Here is a 25,494-nt window from a genome sequence, read left to right on the forward strand (position 1 = left end):
TGAGATGCAAATCATTAAAAAAGCTTCTTAGGCCGGGAGCGGTGTCTCATGCCTGTAATCCCAGCACTTTGGGAGGCCGAGGCAGGTGGATCACAAGGTCAGGAGTTCGAGACCAGCCTGGCTAACACGGTGAAACCCTGTCTCTACTAAAAATACAAAAAAATTAGCTGGGCATGGTGGCAGGCACCTGTAGTCCCAGCTACTCAGGAGGCTGAGGCAGGAGAATGGCATCAGTCCGGGTGGCAGAGGTGGCAGTGAGCTGAGATCGCACCACTGCATTCCAGCCTGGGTGACAGAGGGAGACTTTGTCTCAAAAAAAGAAAAAAAAAAGCTTCTTATCACTTTTATAACCCAGGCCTGTTCCTCTCAAGAACCTGGGAGCCATCCCTTTCAAATGTAATCATCAAGAAAGACAGTGCCCCTATCTCCCAGTGTTGGTGTTTGGGGAAGAGTCTAATTCTAACGGACACCTTGCTCCAAGTTATAAAACCACCTCTTGTCGTGAAGATAGAACAGAATGTTTACCTTTTCTCTGGGTAAGGCCAATTAGCAAACACATCCCACCATCCCAGCTCTCCTGCACCCTTTGTTTTAGTAATGTCGAGTTCAGACTAAGCTGAGCTCTCTCCCCTATTGCAATATTCTTGAATAAAGTCTTCCTTAATCGTTTAACATGATCTGGTGCTATTTTCTCATTGACACTGTTTTTTAATCAGTATATTGCTTTTTAAAACAGCTTTAATTGAGGTATCACTTGTATACCATAAATAGCATTTACCCACCTTCAGTGTCAAATTTAATGTTTTAAAATAATTTCCCAACTTTGTGCAGGCAGCCTGTACCACGATTCAGTTTTAGAACATTTTTATCATCCCCAAACAGGTCCTTTTTCCAATTTCCAGTCAATCTATGATAGTGTATTATTTTTATGCTTTTGTTTTTCTTTACATGTCTGGGAATTCTTGGTTGTTATTTTTTACTTAAATGGGAAGAGGTAATATTCCAGGTACCTGGTGTGGATTTCATTTGCTTTGCTTCCCCTAAAGAACTCTCCCCTGACCGGGAAGTCTGATTGACAGTTCTCTGTAAGTGGGTAGGGCTTGTCACCTGGCAGGGTTTTCTTCAGGTTGAGCAGGTGGGAAGCCAGCTATAAAGTTGTAGGAGTCTAAATGCTTTCTTTTGGTCATCAGGACTTTCTACTAGCAACATCTAGTTTTTCCCAGGAAAATGTTCATTTTTAACACCAATTGTTGTTTTACCTGGGATATAGAAGGAAGGGTGTGTGTGTGTGTGTGTGTGTGTGTGTGTGTGTGAGACAGAGAGAGAGAGAGAAGGAGAGAGAGAGAGAGAAAACATGGGTAAGAACAGGTAAGAACTGGTACAATTGTTCTGAGGACATAATTTCAATTACTTCACCTGTTTTCAGCCTAACTTCATGCTCACAACGGATCAGTTGTTGCACCAGGAAAATCAGCTACCACCTCTATGCATCTCCCTCTCACATATATTTGATCTGAGACCTTCAGATCTTTCCCCCACTCATTTGTTTTTGTTTTATTTTATTAATGTTAATTGAGCAATAAAAATTGTATTTATTTTTCTCGGACAACATATTGCTTTGAAATATGTACACATTTTAAATACATGTATACAATATAATGTATACATTGTAAAATGGCTAAATTGAGCTAATATACATAAGTATTACCTCACATACTTTCATTTATTTTGGGGTGAGAACATTTAAAATCTACTTTTTTGGCAACTTTCAAAATTTTAAAAAAGTCATTCAATACTCTTTGTTTTACCACATCTTCCAGCCAGGAGGGAGGAACATATTCTTTAAATTCATTAGGCTATTAGAAATTGACAGATTAAAAGAGGAAGAAACTTTTGATAAGTATGTTTAAATAAATGATAGACAAGTCTGAGAGTATCTTCAGATAGGAAATTATATGTATAAAGACCTAACAGTTTGAAAATGAGTCAAGTAGATAACCCATAAATGATGTGAATTTCTAAATTTACATAGAGTAGTGTTTTTCATTTTTCCCTTAATGATTACAAAGTGAGATGGTTATGTTTCCCATTCTGTATATTTGTGGCTTCCTGAATTTATGGTACAAGATCTGAGGATTTTTGCCTTTTGAAGACAACTTTTATACATTTCATGTATGTTAGTAATAGTAATGCAATCCCTCTCTGTGGAAGACTTTATTATTTCTTATTCTTCTGTGGAAAAAATACTTTACATATTTTAGGGTCATATCTTCACTATGGGCTGTTTTGCTCATTTTTCTGTATTCTTATCTACCTCTGAAGTGTGAAAAATGGCCTTGTGACTTGTTAGTTGGGATTCTGGGAAGCATTGTTTCTTCCGTAAAGGAAGTATTGTTGACTAAGCATAAAATAGATTATACTCTACCTATGTTATACATTGACCCTCAACCCACTAAGCTAGAAATGTACGCACATTGCATGGGAGGTGATATTCATAGCTGTGCTTTGAGGATGGTGCTGGTGGCACCACTGGTTATAACATAAAAATAAAGGAGGCTTCTTCTCATGGGTGTCGGTTTTCTTCATTTGAAACTCCAGCCCTAGAGAACTCATGCCTTTGTTCAAAAATGTGAGTTGGTGACACACTGGCTGTTAGGTAGATTCAGTATAGAACAATTATGCACCTGTTGTACCGCTAGTGTTTTAGTAGCAGCATTTTGCATGTGAACTATAGCATTTCAAATAAATCGTTTTGATTTACTTTCATTTCTGACTCCTTTTGTACTTGAAAATAATACAAAAAATGAGAAATCTCTAAGAATTTTTTGTCATCAAGGACATTTCTACATATTATATTTTGCAGAAATAACTTTTATACAAGTTTGTTTCTGTAGAGGCAAATATCTTTGTAATCTTCTTTGAGTTGAGGGATATGATTTGTTTTCATACCTTCCCTGTCAGTAACTGCTCCAGCATAACAGTGTGAGTCAAACTCATTCCCTGAAACTCTTTTTTTTTTTTCCCTTAGGCGTTGATGGGTGAATGTGAAAATTGTACATCTCTGATGGCTGCTAAATCTCTTTGCCTTTCTAAATGACAAGGGGTAAATGGAATTTGTTTTTCCCTTAATTTGACGGCATTTCCTTGTCAAAGGGTTCCTCCTTAGATAATTCGATAATTAGGTGACAATTACAGCAGATTTTTAAAAAGTTTTCTTTGTGGGTTTCCGAAGTTTTTTAGACCTCAAAGTCATGTCATCCACCATAGCCACATAAAGACACATAAAGTGGCTGGGAGAATGAAGGATGGATGAGCTATAGCTCATTAGTACTATGCTTTATATCCAATCAACTGAGGCCACAAGACCAAAGATAGATACTGCTGCTGACATGAATATTTGTGAAGATGGAATATCCTAAGTCAGGGTTTATCAACAGTGGCACTACTGACATTTTTGACTGGATGCTTCTTTATTTTGAGAAGCTATCTTGTCCACTTCTGGATGTTTAGCATCATTCCTGGCCTCTAACCAATAGATTCCCTCAATTGTGACACTCAAAAAGCTTCTGGACATTGCCAAATATTCCCAGGGGTGGGGGCGAGGGGACAAAAATTATGCCTGGTTGAGAACGACTGCTCTGTGTCACTGTCATCAATCCTGGTCTTATGCAAGCTTGGGAAGAGAGACACAGAGAGGCATCAAGAATAATAGTCCATGTGATTTTAGTGGGCTAGGCTGAGATCGATGACTTCGTAAAGTGTCAGCTTCATCTTTTTATATCTTTGTGCTAACAAATTTCTCGTTTCCTCCTGTAGTTTTCTGTTTCCTATGAACAGAAGCAGAATTTTTTCACAACAGAAAGTGAAGCAGCGAAGTTCTGAGAGTTGCTCCTCATTTAATGGTGAGTCAAAGAGGCAGCATAGAGAGGATATGTGAAGGTTAAGAGTTAAGGATGTGGATTCTGAAGCCAGACTATCTGGTTTGGAAGCCAGCTCCCCACGTTAGCTGGTTGATCTTGGCAAAGCACTCACCTTTCCCTTGCTTCTACCAATAACATAGGGATAATGACAGAGTCAGTTTAAGGAGTTGTTGTGAAGACTAAATGAGATAATATGTATAAAATTCTTAGAAGAGCAGTTAGTGCATAGAAATGGTAGTAGATAAGTATTAAAGGAGATAAAAAGGCATTATTTTTCCAGAAGAAAAAGGATACTTAAGTTGATTAGGAATTTTGTAGTCTGTAACTTCATTAACATAATCAACACATTTCAAGTTAACAAGCTCTTTGAGAATGACTGATTTAATGTTACCGTCATAGCAAAGGCGGGTCACAAATGAAGTTTGATGTGCCTTAAGTGAATCCATGATTCTTAAAACACAAAAAAGTGATTACTTACAGTTTCCTGATATAAAATAGTTGGCCCATAAATGGAAGTTAGTCCTAGCCTCAAACACTATTAGATAACGATTTGATTGAAAATTTGTCTTCACTTGCTGTAACCATCAAACCTGTACCGTATCTTAGTCTTAACCCAGAGATAACAAATACTTATTAGGCCCTGATGCAGGCAGGTGAGCCCCAAAGTGGAGTTTAGCTCATGAGAGTGCTTGGTTTTGCCCAGGAAAGAATTCAAGGACAAGACAGAGGTAGAAGAAAACAGCTTTACTGAAGAGGCAGTGCTACAGCTCTAGCAGTGGGTTCTATGGCTGCTCTTGCAGGGCAGGGTTACCCCTTAGGCAGAGATTAGCAGCTCAGGGCAGTTTTGCAGTCATATTTATATCCACTCTTAATTGCATGCAGATTAAGGAGTGATTTATGCAGAAATTTCTAGGGAAGTGGTAGTACCTTTAGGTCATTGGGTCACTGCCACAGAAAGGGGTGATAACCACGGGGTGTTGCCATGGCAACAGTAAATTGACATGGTACACTGTTGGACATGTCTGATTGAAAGCTGCTTTGCCCAGGCCCTGTTTTAGCTAGTCCTCAATCTGTTCCGTGTCCAAGCCCCACCTCTGGAGTCAAATCCCACCTCCTACCTCAGCCCCTTGCATGTATTAGGTTGGTACAAAGGTTATTGTGTTTTTTTGCCATTAATAGCAAAAACTGCAATTACTTTTGCACCAACCTATAGTTATAAGTATCTAGCCGGGACATCCAAACCAAAGGAGCACAGCACACATATCTGAAAGCTAGAGGGGGCCATCCTGCGGGAGGATCAAGTAAAGAACACACACAAAGAAGACTTAACCAACAGTCACTCGAATCGTGAGTCCACTGAAGTTCTTTTTATTCAGGGCTAGAAACACATAGAGAAATTCAGCTATAACATGAAGCACCATTTAACTGCAGCAATATAATATTTTTGCAGTTTAGGTTTAAAAAATAGGTAGACAGCAAGTTTTTATTATTTTCTACTATTGTAAGTACAGATACTTGGGATTCATAGAACTGGCAACTAGGCCTGGACTTCTGTTGGAAGCAGGAATTCATGCTGAGTTCCATTCCTTTTCTAAAAGAAGTTATAAAAAGACCAAGTGAAGTCAGATATTATGTGGATATTATTTTTTTTTATAGCAACAGTAAGTAACTTCCACTTTAAGATCCTGATGGTGGTATATGATTTTATAGTATGAAGAAAACACAAATGTCTACAATATTTCAGGCCTTAAGGGCATGAATGAAAAGAAGTTGGTGTGTGGTGTGTATTGAGTCAAGTTTAGGTGGAAAACAAAGGCATCAAGACCTCTGCAAGGATCTTCCTGTGGCATGAATCCCACAGTGGGGAGCTTACCTGGGCACCTTTCTTAAAGTTATGCCACTTGTCTGTGATAGGAGTGCCTGTTGGGTTGGCTTTTGTTCAGTTAATCCTCTAAAACGATTTCAAAGGGGCTTCTGAATTTTTTGTTTTGTTTTGCTTTTTTTGAGACAGGTTCTTGCTCTGTTGCTCAGGCTGGAGCGCAGTGGCATGATCTCTGCTCGCTGCAACCTCCACATCCTATGCTCCAGTGATCCTCCAACCTTGGCCTCCCAAGTAACTGGAACCACAGGTGTGTGCCACCATGCCTGACTAATTTTTGTATTTTTTTGTAGAGACAGGGTTTTTCCATGCTGTCCATTCTATTCTCAAACTCCTGTGCTCAAGTGATTCTCCTCCCAAAGTACTGGGTTTACTGACCTGATATTTTTAAATACAACAGAAAAGTATAGGTTCAGGAGAATTAAACGTGTACTAACAGAAAAGTATTACACAATTACTAGTTTACTAAACAATTATCTATATACACATTTGCTATGAGTTGTACTTTACAAAATTAGTTGAGTCTGAAAAGCCCATGCATATATATTTATTTTTCTCTAAATGAAACTAAATATCCATGCTCCCCTTTCTCGCTGTCTTCAAATTAGTGGAAAATTCAACATGAATCATTTTAGTGCACATTCTGTCTCTTATGATGGTTATGTATTAATCCACACATACCTCTGAGGAGGTGTGAGTTTACTGGGAAAACAGGGGAATGCCCCTAACTGTCATCCCCTCCTAAATGCCCTCTGTAGATTCTTGAAGGTGAACAATTTCACTGCCGCTGTGCCAGGCAGGGCATATGGGCTCTGCTGGGACTGGGGCCCTGGTGTGCAGGGTCCAGCCCCAGGATCCGATATTACTCTTCTGTGTCCTACATTTTTTTCTTAGGACATTTATCCTGACACAAGGGTGTTTTTATTTTCTCTGTATGCAATACCCTGCTGTTAATTATTACATAAGTCTTTATCAATCACACTTTATAGCTTTAACTCCCCAGGTTCCTAATTGGTTACTAAAGGTTTGTTCCTCTCTGCAGGCTCTGAAAATGCCATCCACACTGCCAGTTACCAGCTATGGCTGTGCTCTCTAAAATCTCTCTTAGCTTTGTCTACCCTTTTCTTTACACTAGCAGTAAGAGGTTGTTATAGATAGGGTTGGATTTTTGGCAGGAAAAGAACAGCTTCCAGGCTAAGAAATACCTGAAAAAATTCACCCTGTGTGCCAAAGCCATTTCTTTTCGATGCCTCCAGTGTCAGGCCATTCAGAGCTATTGTGGCAGAAGCAGCCACATTCATTGCTTCATATGTTCTCTGGATGATATTCACATGAACAGGACAAAGCTGCATGAAGAAAATCCAGGGTTCAGTCTTCCATTTACCAAAAAGGCTTGAATGACAGATGTCCACATTTTCCTAATTTTTCTTTTTGCAGTATTTTATTATTTTCTCTCAACATGTTTTTTGTTTGTTTTTACTTAAATCTTCAATCTCTTATACATTTTTCTCAAGGGTATAGCGTAGTCTATTTCGTTCATTTAAAAGAGTATGAGCTGGCTGGGTGTGGTGGTGGCTCACCCCTGTAATCCCAGCACTTTGGGAGGCCAAGGCGGGCAGATCACCTGAAGTCAGGAGTTCGAGACCCGCCTGGCCAACATGGTGAAACCCCGTCTCTACTAAAAATACAAAAATTAGCCAGGCATGCTGGCGGGTGCCTATAGTCCCAGCTACTCAGGAGGCCAAAGCTGGAGAATCTCTTGAATCCAGGAGGCGGAGGTTGCAGTGAGCTGAGGTTGTGCCACTGCACTCCAGCCTGGGTGACAGAGTGAGACCCTGTCTCAAAAAAAAACCCAAAAAGTATGAAGTTGTATGTGTTTGATCTCCTGAGTGACCACATTCCAATGAATGTTGAAATAGGCTGCTGTTTAAATCTTAATTCACATCCCTTGCAGGGGAATGGGGGCGCTCATTGAATTAAAGTTTAAACTTACAATGAAAGACTATTCACTTAACAAGTATCACACCAGCACAAGATGAAGCAAAACTAGGCCATTTAGTTTGCAGTGTGCTCATCTTCATATTAGAACACCTCTACTTAAACACAAATTATTATACTGATAAATATCAATCATTAAAGAGGCCACCTTACCTTCTACTATATTAAGCTTATTATCATATGTAGCACCTGAAATACTTGAGGTCGTATTTTTATTGAAACACATATGCATGGGTTTTTCTGTTTTTTTTTTTTATTATTATACTTTAAGTTCTAGGATACATGTGCACAATGTGCAGGTTTGATACATATGTATATATGTGCCATGTTGGTGTGATGGACCCATTAACTCTTCATTTACATTAGGTATATCTCCTAATGCTATCCCTCCCCCCTCTCCCCACCCCACTTCAGGCCCCCACGTGTGATGTTCCCCACCCTGCATCCAAATGTTCTCATTGTTCAATTCCCACCTTTGAGTGAGAACATGCAGTGTTGTTTGGTTTTTTGCCTTTGCGATAGTTTGCTCAGAGTGATGGTTTCCAGCTTCATCCATGTCCCTACAAAGGACATGAACTCATCCATTTTTATGGCTGCATAGTAGTCCATGGTGTATATGTGCCACATTTTCTTAATCCAGTCTATCACTGATGGACATTTGGGTTGGTTCCAAGTCTTTGCTATTGTGAATAGTGCCGCGATAAACGTACATGTGTATGTGTCTTTATAGTAGCATGATTTATAACCCTTTGGGTATATGCCCAGTAATGGGGTGGCTGGGTCAAATGGTATTTCTAGTTCTAGATCCTTGAGGAATCACCACACTGTCTTCCACAATGATTGAACTAGTTTGCAGTCCCACCAACAGTGTAAAAGTGTTCCTGTTTCTCCATATCCTCTCCAGCACCTGTTGTTTCCTGACTTTTTAATGATTGCCATTCTAACTGGTGTGAGATGATATCTCACTGTGGTTTTGATTTGCATTTCTCTGATGACCAGTGATGATGAGCATTTTTTCATGTGTCTGTTGGCTGCATGAATGTCTTCTTTTGAGAAGTGTCTGTTCATATCCTTTGCCCACTTTTTGATGGGGTTGTTTGATTTTTTCTTATAAATTTTTTAAGTTCTTTGTAGATTGTGCATATTAGCTCTTTGTCAGATGGGTAGATTGAAAACATTTTCTCCCATTCTGTATGTTGCCTATTCACTCTGATGGTAGTTTCTTTTGCTGTGCAGAAGCTATTTAGTTTAATTAGATCCCATTTGTCTATTTTGGCTTTTGTTGCCATTGCTTTTGGTGTTTTAGTCATGAAGTCCTTGCCCGTGCCTATGTCCTGAATGGTATTGCCTAGGTTTTCTTCTAGGGTTTTTATGGTTTTAGGTCTAACATTTAAGTCTTTAATCCATCTTGAATTAATTTTTGTATAAGGTGTAAGAAAGGGATCCAGTTTCAGCTTTCTATGTATGGCTAGCCAGTTTTCCCAGCACCATTTACTAAATAGTGAATCCTTTCCCTATTTCTTATTTTTGTCAGGTTTGTCAAAGATCAGACGGTTGTAGATATCTGGTATTATTTCTGAGGGCTCTGTTCTGTTCAGCTAGTTTAGTTTGAAGTCAGGTAGTGTGATGCCTCCAGCTTTGTTCTTTTGGCTTAGGATTGACTTGGTGATGCGGGCTCTTTTTTGGTTCCATATGAACTTTAAAGTAGTTTTTTCCAATTCTGTGAAGAAAGTCATTGGTAGCTTGATGGGGATGGCATTGAATCTATAAATTATCTTGGGCGGTATGGCCATTTTCATGATATTGATTCTTCTTATCTATGAGCATGGAATGTTCTTCCATTTGTTTGTATCCTCTTTTATTTCGTTGAGCAGTGGTTTGTAGTTCTCCTTGAAAAGGTCCTTCACATCCTTTGTAAGTTGGATTCCTAGGATTTTCATTCCCTTTGAAGCAATTGTGAATGGGAGTTCACTCATGATTTGGCTCTCTGTTTGTCTATTATTGGTGTATAGGAATGCTTCTGATTTTTGCACAATGATTTTGTATCCTGAGACTTTGCTGAAGTTGCTTATCAGCTTAAGGAGATTTTGCGCTGAGACGATGGGATTTTCTAAATATACAATCATGTCATCTGCAAACAGGGACAATTTGACTTCCTCTTTTCCTAATTGAATACCCTTTATTTCTTTCTCCTGCCTGATTTCCCTGGCCAGAACTTCCCACACTATGTTGAATAGGAGTGGTGAGAGAGGGCATCCCTGTCTTGTGCCAGTTTTCAAAGGGAATGCTTCCAATTTTTGCCCATTCAGTATGATATTGGCTGTGGGTTTGTCATAGATAACTCTTATTATTTTAAGATATATCCCATCAATACCTAGTTTATTGAGAGTTTTCAGCATGAAGGGCTGTTGAATTTTGTCCAAGGCCTTTTCTACATCTATTGAGATAATCATGTAGTTTTTGTCTTTGGTTCTGTTTATATGATGGATTACGTTTATTGATTTGTGTATGTTGAACCAGCCTTGCATCGCAGGGATGAAGCCAACTTGATTGTGATGGATAAGCTTTTTGATGTACGGCTGAATTTGGTTTGCCAGTATTTTATTGAGGATTTTCGCATTGATGTTATTGGTCTAAAATTCTCTTTTTTTGTTGTGTCTCGATCAGGCTTTGGTATCAGGATGATGCTGGCCTCATAAAAGGAGTTAGGGAGGATTCCCTCTTTTTCTATTGATTGGAATAGTTTCAGAAGGAATGGTACCAGCTCCTCTTTGTACCTCTGTAGAATTCAGCTGTGAATCCATCTGGTCCTGGGCTTTTTTTGGTTGATAGCCTATTAATTTTTGCCTCAATTTCAGAGCCTGTTATTGGTCTATGCAGGGATTCAACTTCTTTCTGGTTCAGTCTTGGGAGGGTGTATGTGTCCATGAATTTATCCATTTCTTCTATATTTTCTAGTTTATTTATTTGCGTAGAGGTGTTTATAGTATTCTCTGATGGTAGTTTGTATTTCTGTGGGATTGGTGGTGATATCCCCTTTATCATTTTTTATTGCATCTATTTGATTCTTCTCTCTTTTCTTCTTTGTTAGTCTTGCTAGTGGTCTATCAATTTTTTTGATCTTTTGAAAAAACTAGCTCTTAGATTCATTGATTTTTTGAAGGGTTTTTTTTGTCTCTATCTCCTTCAATTCTGGTCTGATATTAGTTATCTCTTGACTTCTGCTAGCTTTTGAATGTGTTTGCCCTTTCTTCTCTAGTTCTTTTAATTGTGATGTTAGGGTGTCAATTTTGGATCTTTCCTGATTTCTCCTGTGGGCATTTAGTGCTATAAATTTCCCTCTGCACACTGTTTTAAATGTGTCCCGAGATTCTGGTTTGTTGTGTCTTTGTTCTCATTGGTTTCAAAGAACATCTTTATTTCTGCCTTCATTTCATTATTTACCCAGTAGTCATTCAGGAGCAGGTTGTTCTGTTTCCATGTAGTTGTCTGGTTTTGAGTGAGTTTCTTAATCCTGAGTTCCAGTTTGATTGCACTGTGGTATGAGAGACAGTTTGTTATAATTTCTGTTCCTTTCCAATTGCTGAGGAGTGCTTTACTTCCAATTATGTGGTCAATTTTGGAATAAGTGTGATGTGGTGCTGAGAAGAATGTATATTCTGTTGATTTGGGATGGAGAGTTCTGTAGAAGTCTATTAGGTCCACTTGGTGCAGAGCTGAGTTCAATTCCTGGATATCCTTGTTAACTTTCTGTCTCATTGATCTGTCTAATGTTGACAGTGGGGTGTTAAAGTCTCCCATTATTATTGTGTGGGAGTCTAAGTCTCTTTGTAGGTCTCTGAGGACTTGCTTTATGAATCTGGGTGCTCCTGTATTGGGTGCATATATATTTAGGATAGTTATGTCTTCCTATTGAATTGATCCCTTTACCATTATGTAATGGCCTTCTTTGCCTCTTTTGTTCGTTGTTGGTTTAACGTCTGTTTTATCAGAGACTAGGATTGCAACCCCTGCTTTTTTTGTTTTCCATTTGCTTGGTAGATCTTCCTGCATCCCTTTATTTTGAGCCTTTGTGTGTCTTTGCACCTGAGATGGGTCTCCTGAATACAGCACACTGATGAGTCTTGACTCTTTATCCAATTTGGCAGTCTGTGTCTTTTAATTGGGGGCATTTAGCCCATTTACATTTAAGGTTAATATTGTTATGTTTGAATTTTATCCTGATATTATGATGTTAGCTGGTTATTTTGCCCATTAGTTGATGCAGTTTCTTCCTAGCATTGATGGTCTTTACAATTTGGCATGTTTTTGCAGTGGCTGGTACCAGTTGGTCTTTTCCATGCTTAGTGCTTCCTTCAGTAGCTCTTGTAAGGCAGGCCTGGTGGTGACAAAATCTCTCAGCATTTGCTTGTCTGTAAAGGATTTTATTTCTCCTTCCCTTATGAAGCTTAGTTTGGCTGGATATGAAATTCTGGGTTGAAAATTCTTTTCTTTAAGAATTTTGAATATTGGCCCCCACTCTCTTCAGGCTTGTAGAGTTTCTGCCAAGAGATCCGCTGTTAGTCTGATGGGCCTCCCTTTGTGGGTAACCTGACCTTTCTCTCCGGCTGCCATTAGCATTTTTTCCTTCATTTCAACCTTTGCGAATCTGATAATTATGTGTCTTGGGATTGCTCTTCTTCAGGAGTATCTTTGTGGCATTCACTGAATTTCCTGAATTTGAATGTTGGCCTGCCTTTATAGGTTGGGGAATTTCTCCTGGATAATATTCTGAAGAGTGTTTTCCAACTTGCTTCCATTCTCCCTGTGAATTTCAGGTACACCAATCAGATGTAGATTTGGTCTTTTCACATAGTGCCATATTTCTTGGAGGCTTTGTTCATTTCTTTTTACTCTTTTTTCTCTAAACTTCTCTTCTTGCTTCATTTCATTAATTTGATCTTCAATCACTGATACCCTTTCTTCCACTTGATCAAATCGGCTACTGAAGCTTGTGCATGCATCACGTAGTTCTCATGCCATTGTTTTCAGCTCCATCAGGAAGGTCTTCACTACACTGTTTATTCTAGTTAGCCATTCGTCTAATCTTCCTTTAAGGTTTTTAGCTTTTTTGCGATGGGTTCAAACATCCTCCTTTATCTCAGAGAATTTTGTTATTACTGATCTTTTGAAGCCTACTTCTGTCAACTCATCAAAGTCATTCTCCATCCAGCTTGGTTTCATTGCTGGTGAGGAGCTGCATTCCTTTGGAGGAGAAGAGGCGCTCTGATTTTTAGAATGTTTCAGCTTTTCTGCTCTGGTTTCTCCCCATCTTTGTGGTTTTATCTACCTTTGGTCTTTGATGATGGTGACCTACAGATGGGGTTCTGGTGTGGATGTCCTTTTTGTTGATGTTGATGCTATTCCTTTCTGTTTGTTAGTTTTGCTTCTAACAGTCAGGACCCTCAGCTACAGGTCTGTTGGAGTTTGCTGGAGGTCCACTCCAGACCCTGTTTGCCTGGGTATCACCAGTGGAGGTTGCAGAACAGCAAATATTGCAGAACAGCAATTATTGCTGGCTGATCCTTCCTCTGGAAGCTTCGTCTCAGACTGGCACTTGGCTGTGTGAGGTGTCAGTTGGCCCGTACTGGGAGGTGTCTCACAGTTAGGCTACTCGGGGGTCAGGGACCCACTTGAGGAGGCAGTCTGTCTGTTCTCAGATCTCAAACTCCGTAATGGAAGAAACACTACTCTCATGAAAGCTGTCAGACAGGGACGTTTAAGTCTGCAGAAGTTTCTGCTGCCTTTTGTTCAGCTATGCTCTGGCCCCAGAGGTGGGGTCTACAGAGGCAGGCAGGCCTCCTTGAGCTGTGGTGGGCTCCAACCAGTTTGAGCTTCCTGGCTGCTTTGTTTACCTACTCAAGCCTCAGCAATGGCAGATGCCCCTCCCCCAGCCTTGCTGCTGCCTTGCAGTTCAATCTCGGACTGCTGTGGTAGCAATGAGCAAGGCTCCATGGGCGTGTGACCCTACAAGCCAGGCATGGGATATAATCTCCTGGTGTGCCGTTTTCTAAGACCACTGGAAAAGCACAGTATTAGGGTGGGAGTGTCCCAATTTTCCAGGTACCATCTGTTACGGCTTCCCTTGGCTAGGAAAGGGAATTCTCTGACCCCTTGCACTTCCTGGGTGAGGCAATGCCTCGCCCTGCTTCGGCTCACACTCTATGGGCTGCACCCACTGTCCAACAAGTCCCAGTGAGGTGAACCTGGTACCTTAGTTGGAAATGCGGAAATCACCCATCTTCTGCGTGGCTCACTCTGGGAGCTGTAGACTGGAGCTGTTCCTATTCGGCCATCTTGGTGGGATCTTGGGTTTTTCTGTTTTAAAATAAAAGGTGGTCATAGTCTTCAGAGTGTATATTTGGAATAAAATGTATTGAATCTGGAAAAATTAATATCATTTAAGCATAGAAACAAATTTTATATATGCTTGTTGAATTAATGCCTTTAGAATCTAAGAGAACCTCATTTAGTTGGTACATCCTCTTTAGTTTCTGTTTATCTTGAGTTTACTGATTTTGTCTGAAAGAGAATGAAATATCATTATCTGAAGTATATAAAACCAGCATCTTTAAAAAATGAAACCGAACTATCATTTCAAAATATTTTATAGTCTTCACTTAAACCATTGATTGAGAATCAACAGGTTTTTTAAGGCAACAACTATGAATATTTTTAAAACTTTGGAGACTCAGTGGTTTGAGTTTTCATAGATAATATGATTAATCTGGATTCTGATTTAAGACAATCTTACTTTAATGGCAAATTAAGAATCTTTCTACTGAAGACCACCTGACCATCTGGAACATTTTTACTGCTCTCATGTAAATCATCTTCAAAATGAGGACTGGATTTTGTTAAAAAGGGAATCAGATGACTTCTGACTGCAAACCCTCTCTTAAGAACATTTTGTTTTCTTTTTCCTGATAAAGTCAATTTTGTAACTCTCTTAGGGACATTTCATAAGCAATAGCACGTGGCCTCCTTTTGAGCACTGCTCTAAGGATGGTTCAGTGAGACTTTTGATGACAATTAGGTTGATGGCTAGAATGCACAGTGAGAGGAAATTCTAATACATTTTGAAATTCCCAAGATATATTCTTGACTGCCTTTAGGCACCTGAAATTATTATATAAGAGTTACTACTTCATCTAATATGAAGGTATTTGGTGCATTTGTGGAACTTTTGAAGGTGCTTTTGTCTCCAGTATCATTATTCATGGATCAAGGATTTTAAATAATGCAAATTGAGTGAATCAACAGTCATGCTGCTGTGTGTGCTTCGGGCAATCCTCTGTTTGGCAGATTTTTAGATGTCATCCAAAGCAGCTCACCGGCAGCACCTTTTAATTGAACCCCATTGGCACCCACCATGACCCAAGAAAATGCCTTGGCTAATGAGATTACATCATACTGTGTTAAAGAACTTACAGTATCGAATTCCCATATAAATGCAAACTATAACATCTGTGTAAAAGTAGACAGTCAGAATTTAAATATTTTTCATATATGCTGGCCTTTGCACTGTCTGCAATTCTCTGTTCCCAGGCACAAAATCTATTAGAATTGCATACAGGAACTATTGCCTCCTCTCTTGTATAATTTTGGTTGATTTTGATGAGGTTTGTATGATTTTTCCAAACCATACAATGATTTGGAAGCTCGGGGGAGATCTCTCATGATATTCTTTCCCTCTCCACCAGAAGACTTGGCACATGGTTTCCATTCAGTAAGTAGTGACCAAATAGAATAAACAGCTTTTCCAAGGAAACAAGTTTCACCAATTCAATACACTGGAAAGCAAGAATTGTATCTTTTGCTTCAAATTTTTAAAAAGTTTTAGGTAGTTTTCAACACCTACTCAAACCTTGGCTATCTCACAATACTATTATTTCATTGAGCAGTCATTAGATAGTTTTTAAGCATTTACTATATTGCAAGCCCCTTGCCAGCTTCCCTAAGTGCAAAGATGAGTGGCATGTGATCTCTGAACGCAAAGCTCTCTGACCAATAGGGAAAAGATGCATGAAAACCATTATAGAGTAAGCTATGTGTGCTATGGTGCAATAGCACACACAGTGCTATAGGTTTGCAGAGGAGAGTGTATTAAATGGTGCTTGGCCTTGTGGATAGGGATGAACCAGATGGTGAGGGATAACTTAAGACAGATTCTTTGGTGAAGGATGTTGAAGAATGTTCCAGGTGGACAAGGGAATGATCCTCCAGGCAGATAAAGTGGCTTTTATAGAGGTACAGGGGATTGAAAGACCTATTTAGAATTGAAGCATTTGGATGGATTGTGAGAAGGTGCTGCTGGAAAGAACAGCTTCATTGTGATAGATTTTATATGTTGTAGTACATTTGGAATTATTTTTACAGGCAGTGAACAAGGCTTCATATTAATTTTGCAGGTCCATTATGTGCAAATTTCGTTGAAGGCTTAAGTGAAGATATGTATGTATGTATGTACTGAGATGGAGTCTCGCTCTGTCATCTAGGCTGGAGTGCAGTGGTGCAATCTTGGCTCACTGCAACCTCCGCCTCCCAGGTTCAAGCAATTCTTCTGCTTCAGCCTCCTGAGTAGCTGAGATTATAGGCACACATCACCATGCCCAGCTAATTTTTTGTATTTTTAGTAGAGACAGCGTTTCACCATGTTGGTCAGGCTGGTCTTGAACGCCTGACCTTGTGGTCTGCCTACCTCGGCCTCCCAAAGTGCTAGGATCACAGGCATGAGCAACCATGCCCAGCCAATATTTTTATTTTTAACAATGTATTTCAGAATGAGATAATCTGGGATTATGTATTTAAGTTTATATATTTTCAGACTACACAAATAATGGATAGATTACTAATTTCACAATATTTCTGGTCTTTCAGAGTGTACATGAAAAAGACTGTTTTCAAATCTAAGAATCGCATGCTTTTCTGAAAAATATAAGTTATGTGAGCCATGAACTTTTATAACTACTGCAGATGTTGTGAGCATATATGCTAGATGTTAGTGGGGTAATTGAAAAGTAATTTAGGTAAAAATAAACATTTCATTCATTTACAAACTTTACGAGAACACTGATTTTATCTTATTTAGATCAAATATATGTTCTTTTCAATATGGTGAAAATACAACAGGGATCGTAATCAAACTCCTTTTTGTACTTTTAAAGGCTGTAAATCAGAAAAGGTTAAAGGAATTCATAGTTTTTCTCCTTTGTTTGCCAAGGTTGCTGTTGATATTTACTCCAAAGTGGCCTATAGAACTAATGTCATAAAAAGTTTCAGAGTTTACTGTCTTTTTGCCTTTGGACTCAATCAGAGTGTTGTACTTTCTGTTTATTTGCTTTGCTCTTATTTTTAATAACTTTATTGGGACATAATCCTCATAACATTCAATTCACCAACTTAAATTGTATAATTTGATGTTTTAAAATATATTCATAGAGTTGTACAATCATCACTAGAATAAATTTTAGAATATTTTGTCACCCTAAAAAGGAACCTCATATCCATTACCAGTCACTCCTCACTCACCTCTATTCTTACCCACTTCCTCATCCCTAGGCAACAACTAACCTATTTTCTGTATCTATAGATTTGATTCTGGGTGTTTCATGTAAGGACAATCATACAGCGTATAGTCTTCTGGCTCCTCTCACTTAGCATAATGTTTTCAAGGTTCATTTATGTTGTGGCGCATTTCAACACTTCATTCCTCTTTGTGGCTGAATAATATCCCATTATAAGGCTATACCACTTTTTGTTTATTCGTTTGTCAGTTAATAGAGTGGCAAAGTGGATTGTTTTCACATTTTGGGTATTACAAATTATGCTACTATGAACATTTGTGTATGAATTTTTGTGTGGATATATGTTTTGTTTATCTTGACTATATACTTAGGAATGGAACTTTTGGGTCATATGGTAACTCCCTGTTTAGTATTTTGAGAAACTGCCAAACTGTTTTCCAAAGTGGTTGGATTTGATTTATTTTCACATTATCTTACATCTACTTTGAATAAGAATTGGAGTCAACTTGATACAGATACTTGAGTTTGGCATTGTGTGTCCTTTCTGAGCCTTCAAGACAATCACATTTCTTCAGCTTACTCTGTGTGTTCTGCATAAGACAGATGATTAGAATAATTGGAGGGCTTGTCTTGTCTTATGTGCCGGAATTTGGCTCTCTGTGACTTTCATTACAAGGTGGTGCTTTAGTTACTTGAGGTCTTGCCAGACCTTATTTCCTTAGTGTGTTCAGCTGCCTTCACGTAGTGAGAGTTAGTTCTATCCAAGCAAGGATTTCAGGCTGATAAAGTGAAATTTGTTCATATAAGGCCACACATGCATTGATTCATCCCTGTAAACTTACAAATTAAGAATGATTCATTGACAAGTGTGGGAATCCTAGGATAGTATATGGCTTGATTTGTCTGTGTACTATGGTGCCATATGAATAGATGTATAAAAATTGGGGGTTATTGATAAGTGTGTCAAATACCTGGGATTAGAGCTAAAGCTAAGAGACCCATGTGCTCTAGATCACCACACCCTGAGCCATGGAGAGCATGCAGGAGAACTTTCTCTGGACTGAATAAAATCTGTGCAGTGATGAGGGAGGTGGACGGAGCAGTGATGTGTGTTATGCACTGAGGTGTAACAGAGACTAGCTGCCTTGAGCAATCTGGAGAGCTCTGAAACATTGGAAATAATTTTTCTTGATATACCACAAAGACCTCTGCAGGCTTTGATATCTAAAGACCTCTGCAGGTCCAGTGTGGAAAACTTCTCCCTCTCATGCAATCCTCTGAACAACATGAGGCATTAGAGACCTGGTGATAGCTGTCCTGCACAGCTAATAAAAGCCACGTGAGTCTACTACTATCATCAGGAACTGCTGATGGGAACAACTAGCCTCTAGGGAGAACATTCTCTAAAACTGCCTCTAGTATCAATTTGGAAAGAACTAATTTTCTATGGTGTCTCCCAGCCTCTGACAACTGAGGATGAGTAGCTTGAAGAAAAAAGTGGCCAACTACTTCTCCTAATTGCCAACCTCACATTTGACTGTTATTTTATTTCTTGTCATTTTTTGTGTACTAAGAATAAAGAGTTTATAATTTCTTTCCAAAAAATAAGCATGGATTCTGGTCCTCCCAGAGAGACCTGGTGTTACTAACCATCTCTCAGACATCTGGTGATAAGTGCAGTTCAGAAGGAAAATACTATATAAAAATATAGTTTCTATCTCAAAAATCTAAAACTTATTTAAATCATTTTAGAAATTATAAAATAACAATTCAAAAAACAAGGAATAGAGAGAAATTTCTCACACTTACAAGTATTTTTGTTCTACATTGATTGATATGTTTGTTATATGGCAGCTTCTTGTAACATTTTGTCTAGCCGTGTTGCTGCCAAAAATGGTCTTTCTTGATAATGAGGAAAAATAGCTTTCTATTATAGAGCATTACTGCCTCATATTATAATTAGCAGAGAGATCATGGGATTTGGAGTTTTTCAGACATGAGTTGGAATTCCATTCCAGCACAGATTAATTTTGGAGCTTGAACAAGATGCTTATCTTCTTTAAACCACACTTTCCTCAGTTTATAAACGTGGATAATACCTATCTTGGGAAAATTTCATCTGATGGAGCATGTTATTCTGGTGGCCAAGAGTTTTACTTGTTTTTCATCTAGAATCATCAGCTAGGAAGCCTAATTTTTAAAATCAGTATTTGTTTAGAGCAGCGGTCCTCAATTTGGAATGACTTCACTTCTGAAGGTACAATTGGCAAAACCTGGAGACATTTTTGGTTATCAAGTCTTAGGGTGGGGGTGCTGCTGTGCTATTGAAAACTAGTGGGGTAGAGGCCAGGGATGCTGCTAAATATTCTGTGATGCACAGGTTCGCTCTGCCCCTACCCTTAACAAAGACTTATCTGGCCCTAAATTTGAATAGTGCTGAACTTGAGAAACCTGGTTTAGAGGAAGGAAAAAAAATGATGCTCCCACTATGAGAAATCCTTCATAAAGGAAAAAATATTGATGTGGCAAATATCACTGTTAAGAGATTATGGTGAGGAACAAGAGAATTGCAACATGTAAATATTGGGTTTTAAGTATTTAAACCATCCGAGGGGGGTGGAGCCAAGATGGCCGAATAGGAACAGCTCCAGTCTACAGCTCCCAGCGTGAGTGACAGAGAAGATGGGTGATTTCTGCATTTCCATTTGAGGTACCGGGTTCATCTCACTAGGGAGTGCCAAACAGTGGGTGCAGCGCACCGTGCATGAGCCGAAGCAGGGCGAGGCATTGCCTCACTTGGGAAGTGCAAAGGGTCAGGGAGTTCCCTTTCCTAGTCAAAGAAAGGGGTAACAGACGGCACCTGGAAAATCGGGTCAGTCCCACCCTAATACTGTGCTTTTCCAATGGGCTTGGAAAACGGCACACCAGGAGATTGTGTCCCGCACCTGGCTTGGAGGGTCCTATGCCCACGGAGTCTCGCTGATTGCTAGCAGAGCAGTCTGAGATCATACTGCAAGGCAGCAGCGAGGCTGGAGGAGGGGCGCCCGCCATTGCCCAGGCTTGCTTAGGTAAACAAAGCAGCCAGGAAGCTCAAACTGGGTAGAGCTCACCACAGCTCAAGGAGGCCTGCCTGCCTTTGTAGGCTCCACCTCTGGGGGCAGGGCACAGACAAACAAAAATTCAGCAGGAACCTCTGCAGACTTAAATGTCCCTGTCTGACAGCTTTGAAGAGAGTAGTGGTTCTCCCAGCACGCAGCTGGAGATCTGAAAATGGGCAGACTGCCTCCTAAAGTGGGTCCCTGACCCCGAGCAGCCTAACTGGGAGGCAACCCCCAGTAGGGACAGACTGACACCTCACTCGGCCAGGTACTCCTCTGAGACAAAACTTCCAGAGGAACTATCAGACAGCTGAATTTGTGGTCTCATGAAAATCCACTGTTCTGCAGCCACTGCTGCTGACACTCAGCCAAACAGGGTCTAGAGTGGACCTCTAACAAACTCCAACAGACCTGCAGCTGAGGGTCCTGTCTGGTAGAAGGAAAACTAACAAACAGAAAGGACATCCACACCAATAACCCATCTGTACATCACCATCATCAAAGACCAAAAGTAGATAAAACCACAAAGATGGGGAAAAAAACAGAGCAGGAAAACTGGAAACTCTAAAAAGCAGAGCACCTCTCCACCTCCAAAGGAACGCAGTTCCTCACCAGCAATGGAACAAAGCTGGACGGAGAATGACTTTGACGAGTTGAGAGAAGAAGGCCTTAGACGATCAAACTACTCTGAGCTACGGGAGGAAATTCAAACCAATGGCAAAGAAGTTAAAAACTTTGAAAAAAAATTAGACGAATGGACAACTAGAATAACCAATGGAGAGAAGGGCTTAAAGGAGCTGATGGAGCTGAAAGCCAAGTTTCGAGAACTATGCAAAGATTGCAGAAGCCTCAGCAGCTGATGCGATCAACTGGAAGAAAGGGTATCAGTGATGGAAGATGAAATGAATGACATGAAGTGAGAAGGGAAGTTTGGAGAAAAAAGAATAAAAAGAAATGAACAAAGCCTCCAAGAAATATGGGACTATGTGAAAAGACCAAACTTACGTCTGATTGGTGTGCCTGAAAATGATGGGGAGAATGGAACCAAGTTGGAAAAATCTCTGCAAGATATTATCCAGGAGAACTTCCCCAATCTAGCAAGGTAGGCCAACATTCAGATTCAGGAAATACAGAGAATGCCACAAAGATACTCCTCGAGAAGAGCAACTCCAAGACACATAATTGTCAGATTCACCAAAATTGAAATGAAGGAAAAAATGTTAAGTGCAGCCAGAGAGAAAGGTCGGGTTACCCACAAAGGGAAGCCCATCAGACTAACAGCTGATCTCTCGGCAGAAACTCTACAAGCCAGAAGAGAGTGGGGGCCAATATTCAACATTCTTAAAGAAAAGAATTTTCAACCCAGAATTTCATATCCAGCCAAACTAAGCTTCATAAGTGAAGGAGAAATAAAATCCTTTACAGACAAGCAAATGCTGAGTGATTTTGTCACCACCAGGCCTGCCCTAAAAGAGGTCCTGAAGGAAGCACTAAACATGGAAAGGAACAACCGGTACCAGCCACTGCAAAAACATGCCAAATTGTAAAGAACATCGAGGCTAGGAAGAAACTGCATCAACTAATGAGCAAAATAACCAACTAACATCATAATGACAGGATCAAATTCACACATAACAATATTAACTTTAAATGTAAATGGGCTAAATTCTCCAATTAAAAGATGCAGACTGGCAAATTGGATAAGGAGTCAACACCCATCAGTGTGCTGTATTCAGGAGACCCATCTCACGTGCAGAGACACACATAGACTCAAAATAAAGGGATGGAGGAAGATCTATCAAGCAAATGGAAAACAAAAAAAGGCAGGGGTTGCAATCCTAGTCTCTGATAAAATAGACCTTAAACCAGTAAAGATCAAAAGAGACAAAGAAGGCCATTATATAATGGTAAAGGGATCAATTCAACAAGAAGAGCTAACTATCCTAAATATATATGCACCCAACACAGGAGCACCCAGATTCATAAAGCAAGTCCTGAGTGACCTACAAAGGGACTTAAACTCCCACACAATAATAATGGGAGATTTTAACACCCCACTGTCAATACTAGACAGATCAATGAGACAGAAAGTTAACAAGGATATCCAGGTCTTGAACTCAGCTCTGCACCAAGTGGACCTAATAGACATCTACAGAACTCTCCATCCCAAATCAACAGAATATACATTCTTCTCAGCACCACATCACACTTATTCCAAAATTGACCACATAATTGGAAGTAAAGCACTCCTCAGCAATTGGAAAGGAACAGAAATTATAACAAACTGTCTCTCATACCACAGTGCAATCAAACTGGAACTCAGGATTAAGAAACTCACTCAAAACCACTCAACTACATGGAAACTGAACAACCTGCTCCTGAATGACTATTGGGTACATAATGAAATGAAGGCAGAAATAAAGATGTTCTTTGAAACCAATGAGAACAAAGACACAACATACCAGAATCTCTGGGACACATTCAAAGCAGTGTGTAGAGGGAAATTTATAGCGCTAAATGCCCACAAGAGAAAGTAGGAAATATCTAAAAGTGACACCCTAACATCACAATTAAAAGAGCTAGAAAAGCAAGAGCAAACACATTCAAAAGCTAGCAGAAGGCTAGAATTAACTAAGATCAGAACAGAACTGAAGGAAATAGAGACACAAAAAACCCTTCAAAAAATTAATGAATCCAGGAGCTGGTTTTTTGAAAAGATCAACAAAATTGATAGACTGCTAGCAAGCCTAATGAAGAAAAGAGAGAAGAATCAAATAGATGCAATAAAAAATGAAAAAAGGGATATCACCACAAATCCCACAGAAATACAGTCTACCATCAGAGAATACTACAAACACCTCTGTGCAAATAAACTGGAAAATCTAGAAGAAACGGATAAATTCCTCGACAAATACACCCTCCCAAGACTAAACCAGGAAGAAGTTGAATCTCTGAATAGACCAATAATGGGCTCTGAAATTGTGGCAATAATCAATAGCTTACCAACCAAAAAGAGTCCAGGACCTGATGGATTCACAGCCAAATTCTACCAGAGGTACAAGGAGGAACTGATACCATTCCTTCTGAAACTATTCCAATCGATAGAAAAAGAGGGAATCCTCCCTAAAACATTTTATGAGGCCAGCATCGTCCTGATACCAAAGCCTGGCAGAGACACAACCAAAAAAGAGAATTTCAGACGAATATCCTTGATGAACATTGATGCAAAAATCCTCAATAAAATACTGGCAAACTGAATCCAGCAGCACATCAAAAGCTTATACACCATGATCAAGTGGGCTTCATCCCTGGGATGCAAGGCTGGTTCAACATACGCAAATCAATAAATGTAATCCAGCATATAAACAGAACCAAAGATAAAAACCACATGAGTATCTCAATAGATGCAGAAAAGGCCTTTCACAAAATTCAACAACGCTTCATGCTAAAAACTCTCAATAAATTAGGTATTGATGGGATGTATCTCAAAATAATAAGAGCTATCTATGACAAACCCACAGCCAATATCATACTGAATGGGCAAAAACTGGAAGCATTCCCTTTGAAAACTGGCACAAGACAAGACAGGGATGCCCTCTCTCACTACTCCTATTCAACATAGTGCTGGAAGTTCTGGCCAGGGCAATCAGGCAGGAGAAGGAAATAAAGGGTAGTCAATTAGGAAAAGAGGAAGTCAAATTGTCCCTGTTTGCAGATGACATGATTGTATATCTAGAAAACCCCATTGTCTCAGCCCCAAATCTCCTTAAGCTGATTAGCAACTTCAGCAAAGTCTCAGGATACAAAATCAATGTACAAAAATCACAAGCATTCTTGTACACCAATCACAAACAGAGAGCCAAATCATGAGTGAACTTCCATTCACAATTGCTTCAAAGAGAATAAAATACCTAGGAATCCAACTTACAAGGGATGTGAAGGACCTCTTCAAGGAGAACTATAAACCACTGCTCAATGAAATAAAAGAGGATACAAACAAATGGAAGAACATTCCATGCTCATGGGTTGGAAGAATCAATATCGTGAAAATGGCCATACTGCCCAAGTTAATTTATAGATTCAATGCCATCCCCATCAAGCTACCAATGACTTTCTTCACAGAATTGGAAAAAACTACTTTAAAGTTCATATGGAACCAAAAAAGAGCCTGCATTGCCAAATCAATCCTGAGCCAAAAGAACAAAGCTGGAGGCATCACACTACCTGACTTCAAGCTATACTACAAGGCTACAGTAACCAAAACAGCATGCTACTGGTACCACAACAGAGACATAGATTAATGGAACAGAACAGAGCCCTCAGAAATAATGCCAGATATCTACAACTATCTGATCTTTGACAAACCTAACAAAAACAAGAAATGGGGAAAGGATTCCCTATTTAATAAATGGTGCTGGGAAAACTGGCTAGCCATATGTAGAAAGCTGAAACTGGATCCCTTCCTTACACCTTATACAAAAATTAATTCAAGATGGATTAAAGACTTACATGTTAGACCTGAAACCATAAAAACCCTAGAAGAAAACCTAGGCAATACCATTCAGGACATAGGCATGGGCAAGGACTTCATGTCTAAAACACCAAAAGCAATGGCAACAAAAGCCAAAATTGACAAATAGGATCTAATGAAACTAAAGAGCTTCTGCACAGCAAAAGAAACTACCATCAGAGTGAACAGACAACCTACAAAATGGCAGAAAATTTTTGCAACCTACTCATCTGACAAAGGGCTAATATCCAGAATCTACAATGAACTCAAACAAATTTACAAGAAAAAAACAAACAACCCCATCAAAAAATGGGCGAAGGACATGAACAGACACTTCTCAAAAGAAGACATTTATGCAGCCAAAAAACACATGAAAAAATGCTCATCATCACTGACTATCAGAGAAATGCAAATCAAAACCACAATGAGATATCATCTCACACCAGTTAGAATGGCCATCATTAAAAAGTCAGGAAACAACAGGTGCTGGAGAGGATGTGGAGAAATAGGAACACTTTTACAC

General features: G+C 39.4%; 1 long non-coding RNA gene across 1 annotated transcript in view; it reads left to right on the forward strand.

Annotated features, from left to right (window-relative positions):
- Positions 1–3,037: 3,037 nt before the first annotated feature.
- Positions 3,038–25,494, forward strand: part of LOC115835911 — a 93,983-nt gene continuing 71,526 nt past the window's right edge. Inside the window, exons 1-2 of the long non-coding RNA XR_004030868.1 lie at positions 3,038–3,103; positions 3,817–3,902. This is a non-coding gene — a long non-coding RNA (uncharacterized LOC115835911). The remainder of the gene's footprint in view (positions 3,104–3,816; positions 3,903–25,494) is intronic.

The sequence above is a fragment of the Nomascus leucogenys genome, chromosome 7b (assembly GCF_006542625.1).
Source record: "Nomascus leucogenys isolate Asia chromosome 7b, Asia_NLE_v1, whole genome shotgun sequence".
NCBI lineage: Eukaryota > Metazoa > Chordata > Mammalia > Primates > Hylobatidae > Nomascus > Nomascus leucogenys.